The sequence below is a fragment of the Mchenga conophoros genome, linkage group LG3, assembly GCF_057382185.1.
Source record: "Mchenga conophoros isolate Kocher_MC1m ecotype Shallow Benthic linkage group LG3, M_conophoros_male_GT1.1, whole genome shotgun sequence".
NCBI lineage: Eukaryota > Metazoa > Chordata > Actinopteri > Cichliformes > Cichlidae > Mchenga > Mchenga conophoros.
The window spans coordinates 11,266,171-11,271,996 of record NC_140528.1 but is presented as its reverse complement, the minus strand read 5'-3'; the positions used below and the strand labels follow the sequence as shown (position 1 = coordinate 11,271,996).

The 5,826-nt window shown below is 42.8% G+C and overlaps 1 long non-coding RNA gene across 1 annotated transcript; it reads left to right on the top strand.

Moving 5' to 3' along the window:
- The first annotated feature begins 3,907 nt into the window (after window positions 1-3,907).
- Window positions 3,908-5,125, top strand: LOC146577263 (uncharacterized). The gene is made up of 2 exons (XR_014889305.1): window positions 3,908-3,937; window positions 4,280-5,125. It is a non-coding gene; the product is annotated as an uncharacterized LOC146577263 (long non-coding RNA).
- The last annotated feature ends 701 nt before the right edge of the window (window positions 5,126-5,826 follow it).

Below are 5,826 nucleotides of genomic sequence, written 5' to 3'. Positions count from 1 at the left end.
GAGACTGCATCCTCTGTGCTCCTGTTCTGGCGGTATGCGAATTGGTGGGGATCCAGGGTGGGGGGGAGACAGGATTTGAAGTGTGCTAGGACCAGCTGCTCTAAGCACTTAGTGATGATGGGGGTGAGTGCTACTGGGCGGTAGTCATTGAGGCAAGATGGGTTGGAGTTTTTGGGTATCGGGACGATTGATTGATTGGTAATTGATTGATTGGTAATTTCACGATGGAGGTGGATTTGAAGCAGGCCGGTACCACAGCGTGGGCCAAGGACAGGTTGAATATGTCTGTGAGCACTCCTGCAAGCTTCCCAGAACACGCTCCAGGGCTCTAGAGTGCGACCAATTTGGTCGCAAATGCGACCAAATTTTTCAGTGGTGCGACTAAAAAAAATATTTGGTTGCACCTGTGCGACCAACTGTGCGGGTAGCAAAAAAAAAAAAAAAAAATCTGCAACCTTCCCTGTGGTCAACAACAGACACACATTTTGCCCCTATCGTGGACTAAACCAATCAGAGATAGTCAGGGGCGGGACCTCTCTGATTGGCCGTGGTCCAGTTGAAAGTGCAGGTGGAAGTGGGAGGTGAGTAGCTTGAATAAAGCGTTATCGATTCATTAAATCCTGAATCGACTTTTAAATATAACTGTGTTTTGCCAGAAACGCCAGATTCTCAGATTAAAGCTCACAAAACCAGTTCAACAACAACCAAACAGCAAATGAGAGCAGGTACACGGATTCCACACAAAGACGTAAACACAGCACAGACCCGACGCATCAGAATTAACTTTGTCTTTCTCGGCTTTCTCACCCGACGGCCCGTAGACGGACACGCTGTCGGAGCTTAGCGATCCTGATGCGTCCGGTCCGCGCTGTGTTTACGTCTTTTTGCGCTGATTCTGAGCTGCAGGTTTTGTCTCTCCAACCAAAATTCACCGAGCTGAATTTTGCTGTTTTGCTTCCACGACTATTAAAATCGCACTTCATGCACAGCTAGCTCTCTCTCTCTGTACTTCAAGAACAGTTTCCCGTCTCCAATCTCTGTTTTCTGTATTATTCATTCGCTTATTACCCACCAGTCTACCGTTGTTTACAGCGCTGCGGCTGCTGTCTTTTTCTTTTCTTTTTCTTTTTTTCACTTAAATGACCTCGAACAAGAAAGCCTGTTTTTTCTGTTGTTCAATACTGAAGAAATTTAAACTTTATATGCAGAACATTGTAGAATATTTTTAAGGTTATCTGCTATAAAAAGCCAGACCAGGAAAATCTCCTTCATGTTTTTCTGTGTTTTATTCTCAGTTACTTTCACACAAAGGCATCTGCTGTGATGCTCACAATTCTGATGAAGTCAGTACTGATAAATGATCAGAATTATAATATTTCTGACTGTCTGAGGCTAAGTTGAATCGAATCGGGACTTTGAAAACCGGAATCGAATGGATTATAGAAATCAGTGATGATACCCAGCCCTAGTGAGCAGCCTAGGCACGACAGACGTGGATGTAGCTGTAATAGGAAAAGAACTATTGCTAACTTTTCTTTAAGGCCTGATCCTTCTGAAATTCATAGCCAGTGCTCTGACACTGTGTCATCAATCTTTGAATGCTGAAAAAGCACAGTTTATCCAGAAAAACACATTATATTATATCAATTATTATAAAATTTGTGTGCGCCTAACTTTTGTGCCGGTAATCCTAACTTTTTAAAGTTAGGCGTACTGGTACGCCCGTGGCAAAAAGTTAGTCTAGAGCCCTGTGCTCTGAGAACACGCCCGGGGATGCCATCAGGACCTGCAGCCTTGTGGACATTGATCCTGTTCAGCACCGCTCCTACATCGGTGGGGGAGAGAGTCAGAGGTTGGTGGTCTGGCGTCATGTCTGCTTTGGTTGTGGTTGTGGGGTTCCCTCGCTCAAAACGAGCATAAAAGTTGTTGAGCTCGTTGAGGAAGGAGACATCAGAGGATGCGGGGGAGGGTTTGTTGGTCCTGTAGTCTGTAATGGTCTGGAGTCCTTGCCACATGCGTCGGAGGTTGGAGTTGGAGAAGTGTTCTTCTACCTTCTTTTTGTAATGGTGTTTGGCTTTTTTGATGCCCTTCTTTAGATTAGCCCTGGCTGTGCTGTAGGCGTGTGCATCTCCTGACCTAAAGGCGGTGTTGCGGGCGTTCAGGAGGAGACGAACATCCCGGTTCATCCAAGTACATGGTGATCCGTTTCTGGGTGGTGACACTGTCCAGTACAGATGAGGCGTACTGGTCCAGGTCTGTGTGGGTGAACATATTCCAGTCTGTGTTTTTAAATCTGTCCTGGAGCACTGCGTCTGTCCCCTCTGGCCACACTTTAATTGTCCTCACAGCAGGTTTCACACGTTGGATGAGTGGTGAATACCTAGGTGTGAGGAACAGGGAGAGATGGTCCGATTGTCCAATGTGGGGGAGGGGTGTGGCTTTGTAGGCTCCAGCCAGATTGGAATACACATGGTCTAAAGTCTTGTCTCCTCTGGTGTGGCAGGAGACATGTTGGTGGAATCTGGGGAGGACTGTCTTTAAGTTGGTGTGGTTGAAGTCGCCAGCAACAATAAAAGCAGCCTCGGGGTGTTTGTTCTGGTGTTTGTTAATGGCTGCAGAAAGTTCTTTCATGGCCAACCTAGCATCACAAGTATCTGTGACAGTGTGTATACAGATGTATCATATATAAGAGACAAATATTGTTCGTTTAATATGTTGGCATTACTAAATTTGGCTCAATGCTTACATACATGTGTAAAAAGCAAATGTACGAGCTGTGATAACTGTGTCTGATAGAATGAAGAGTAGACTGATATATGAAATATTCCTTTATTGGGTGAGAAAATCAGACCATGTCATAACTGCTGTAAGTCACACAGAATAGATATCAGAGCCTTAAACAGGCTGACTTCTGCTAAATGGGTCAAACTGGGCAGGAAGTCTACAAACACATAACATCCTTATAGAATATGATGTAACACTATAGATCAACTTAGCTCAGAATATATAAAGCATATAAACAGTTACAGCAATATGATGCAACAAACACAGCAGCTACTGATCCAAAATACTCAAAGCTTCATAGAACTGAAACCAACATTTATTTTTAGCTCCATTCTGCTGCTGATACATACTTTAGGTTTCTGAACATTAAACTTGTTGCTGCCTTTCATAGTGTGTAACTTGAAGGCCCTGAGTACTTTCTCCCACACTGAAAACACTGGGATGATCACATTATTTGAACATTACCTAATAAGACTGATTCAGCACAGACAGTTATGTTAAACTTTCCTAGCAGTCCTTCACAAACAGGGAACAGTCTGTCTATTCTCTCCATCTGTCAGCTGCTGCTGGCTCTTCCTCCTCCTCTTCCTCACACACTGCTGAGTTTGTCCTGGTGGATCATCAGGGCTGCAAAGCCTCACAGATGATGTGCAGCAGTGGCTCCCTCAGTCTGTCCTCACTCTGGACACTTGCAGTCGTCACACATGGAAATCAAATGTGTGATAAGCTGCAGGATTCAAACACAAGTGTAACTTATAAACACATGTTCATACTTTTATTCCACAATCAGAGAGAAAGAAACAGAGAGAGAGTGCAGGACAGACAGACAGGTGACAGTCTCAGGTGTACACACTGCTACACAACAGCACCAGAGAAGCAGGATTTAGTGTTTGTGTTATTACGAGTGTAAACAAGAGTTCCAGATGGTGCAGTGGACACATGTGTGACTGCTGTGATTAAAGCATCTTTCTTTCAGCTTAACGAGTGAACCGTCAGCTCATTTTGGAAAAGCTCCCAGTTTTGGTAACCTGGACTTTTATTTCCCCTCTTCTGCTACAGATGTTGACTGTGACCTCAGAGGCCAACTGGACCACACAGCTGCAGCAGGAGTGAGGGAGAGGATACTTCATCCAGCTTCAAAGAAAACATCCAGGTAAAGTGACGTGGATCAGCGGATAAAGCCGTCTCCACTTTCAAAGGAGATCCTCTGAGAGAGAGACTCTCTGAGCCATTTTAGCCTCAAATTATAGGACTTTATAGTACAGCAACACTTTTAAAGGACAAAAATAACATAAACTGTGACTGTAATACAAACAAAGTATTGCATGTGTTTTTAAAAGTGTTCCTCCGATGGGCAGGATATCACTATTAGACTGTCCCACCAGCCAACTTCAACAAGAGACCACAGCAGCATTCAGTGATCAGCACAGATGTTCCTCTAACACTCAGCATCTGATCCCTGTTGGTCTGTGTGCTTCTGCTTTTGCTCAGTTAGAAACCCTGCAGCAACCCGACCCAAAACTGTGTCTTCTTGTTGGCCTCAACGTTGAAGTGTCAAACGTCCAACATCTGGAAAGGAAACCACGCCAGTGTACTGTGATGTTTCACCAACATGTGGCAGACGCTGGTCCTGCCTTTCATGCTGACATCAGCAGAGAGCCCCGCCTACCTCAAAGCCAGGATGATTATGAAGATGAGCGAGTGCAAATAAGACTGTAAAAGTCCACGAGCAGAATGTTTGGATGCTTTCTGATGATTCATGAATATCATGAGAGTGTTTGTGTGTTTTGTCTTTTCTTTGCTGACGTTTGTTACTAACAAAGACAATTTACGCTCTGTGTGTGTTTTCATCCTTACCAGCCGCACTCTAACTGCAATGAAGGAAACAAACTGTAGAAATGGTCGACTCAGTGACTTCATAAAATATTGAAGTGGTTCAGGTAGAGCCAGTTTTTAAATGACCATGAACACTGAGCGTATTGTATCTGTACAGCATGTTTTTCTATTAGACAGATTTGTAACAGAGGCCTTGCTCTCAGTAAGTTTGAAATCCTTTTCTGATTTCTTTTGTAATCTCTGATCTTTGTGTATCCTGCTCAGTTTGCATGCTGCCTGTAGGAGTTTCTGTCTTTGTATTTGAAGATAATTCATTGAATATACTCAGCTGCTTCCCTTTGGTGCCTCACACATCACTGAAGTTTTTCAGTGTCCAGTTATTTGTTTTTAATAGCTGTTTGAATTCTCTGTATGTTTGACCCTGTAGACTGTTTAATGGACTGCTCGTCTTCCTGTTTGTAACCACTGCCTGTTTAGGACTAAAGATTTGGATTTTTGACTTTAACACAGCCTCTGCGTGTCGTCCCTTTGTGTCCTCGTCCTCTGTGAATGTGTCACAGATGTTTCCATGATAATAACACAGCTTTCCCACAGTGGCTTGCAGCAGCATTTATTCACAGCACATTTGAGAAAGGTTCAGATTAACTCGATGAGTTTATATTCAGAATGATTCTGACAGTGGGCCACTGTGAATTGTGATCTTTCATCAGGTCAATGTTTAAGTTCAGTATTTCAAAGCAGGAGCTATGAACAGTCATGTTGGCATTAGAATTATTATTATTAATCATTATTAATAATGTCGTTACTCATGTATAACTTTGATTAGTATACATGAATTTTATCAATGGTAAAAATAATGAATAATTCATGTATAACTTTTATTGTGTTTTGCATATTAATTATATTTAAATAGAGATGTTGACCCTGTCTCTACAGTAGCATCAGTGTAACATACATTATTGGTCCAAGCTGTCATAAATGGGGAGCCTGATCCTTTATTATGAAAACATGACGAGTATTTTTCTTGTCAGTTGGGAAGAAGTTGGTCTTTTTTTCCTTCTTTTTGCTCAGTTTGTCTTTTCTTTGATAATTGAAACTCTGATCAAACCTACTCATGTTCACAGCATGTAAAAGCAGCTGACAGTCCGTGGCATTGTTGTTTGTAGAGGTGCAGTGTAGTGGGAGCATAAATCAAAAGAAAACAGT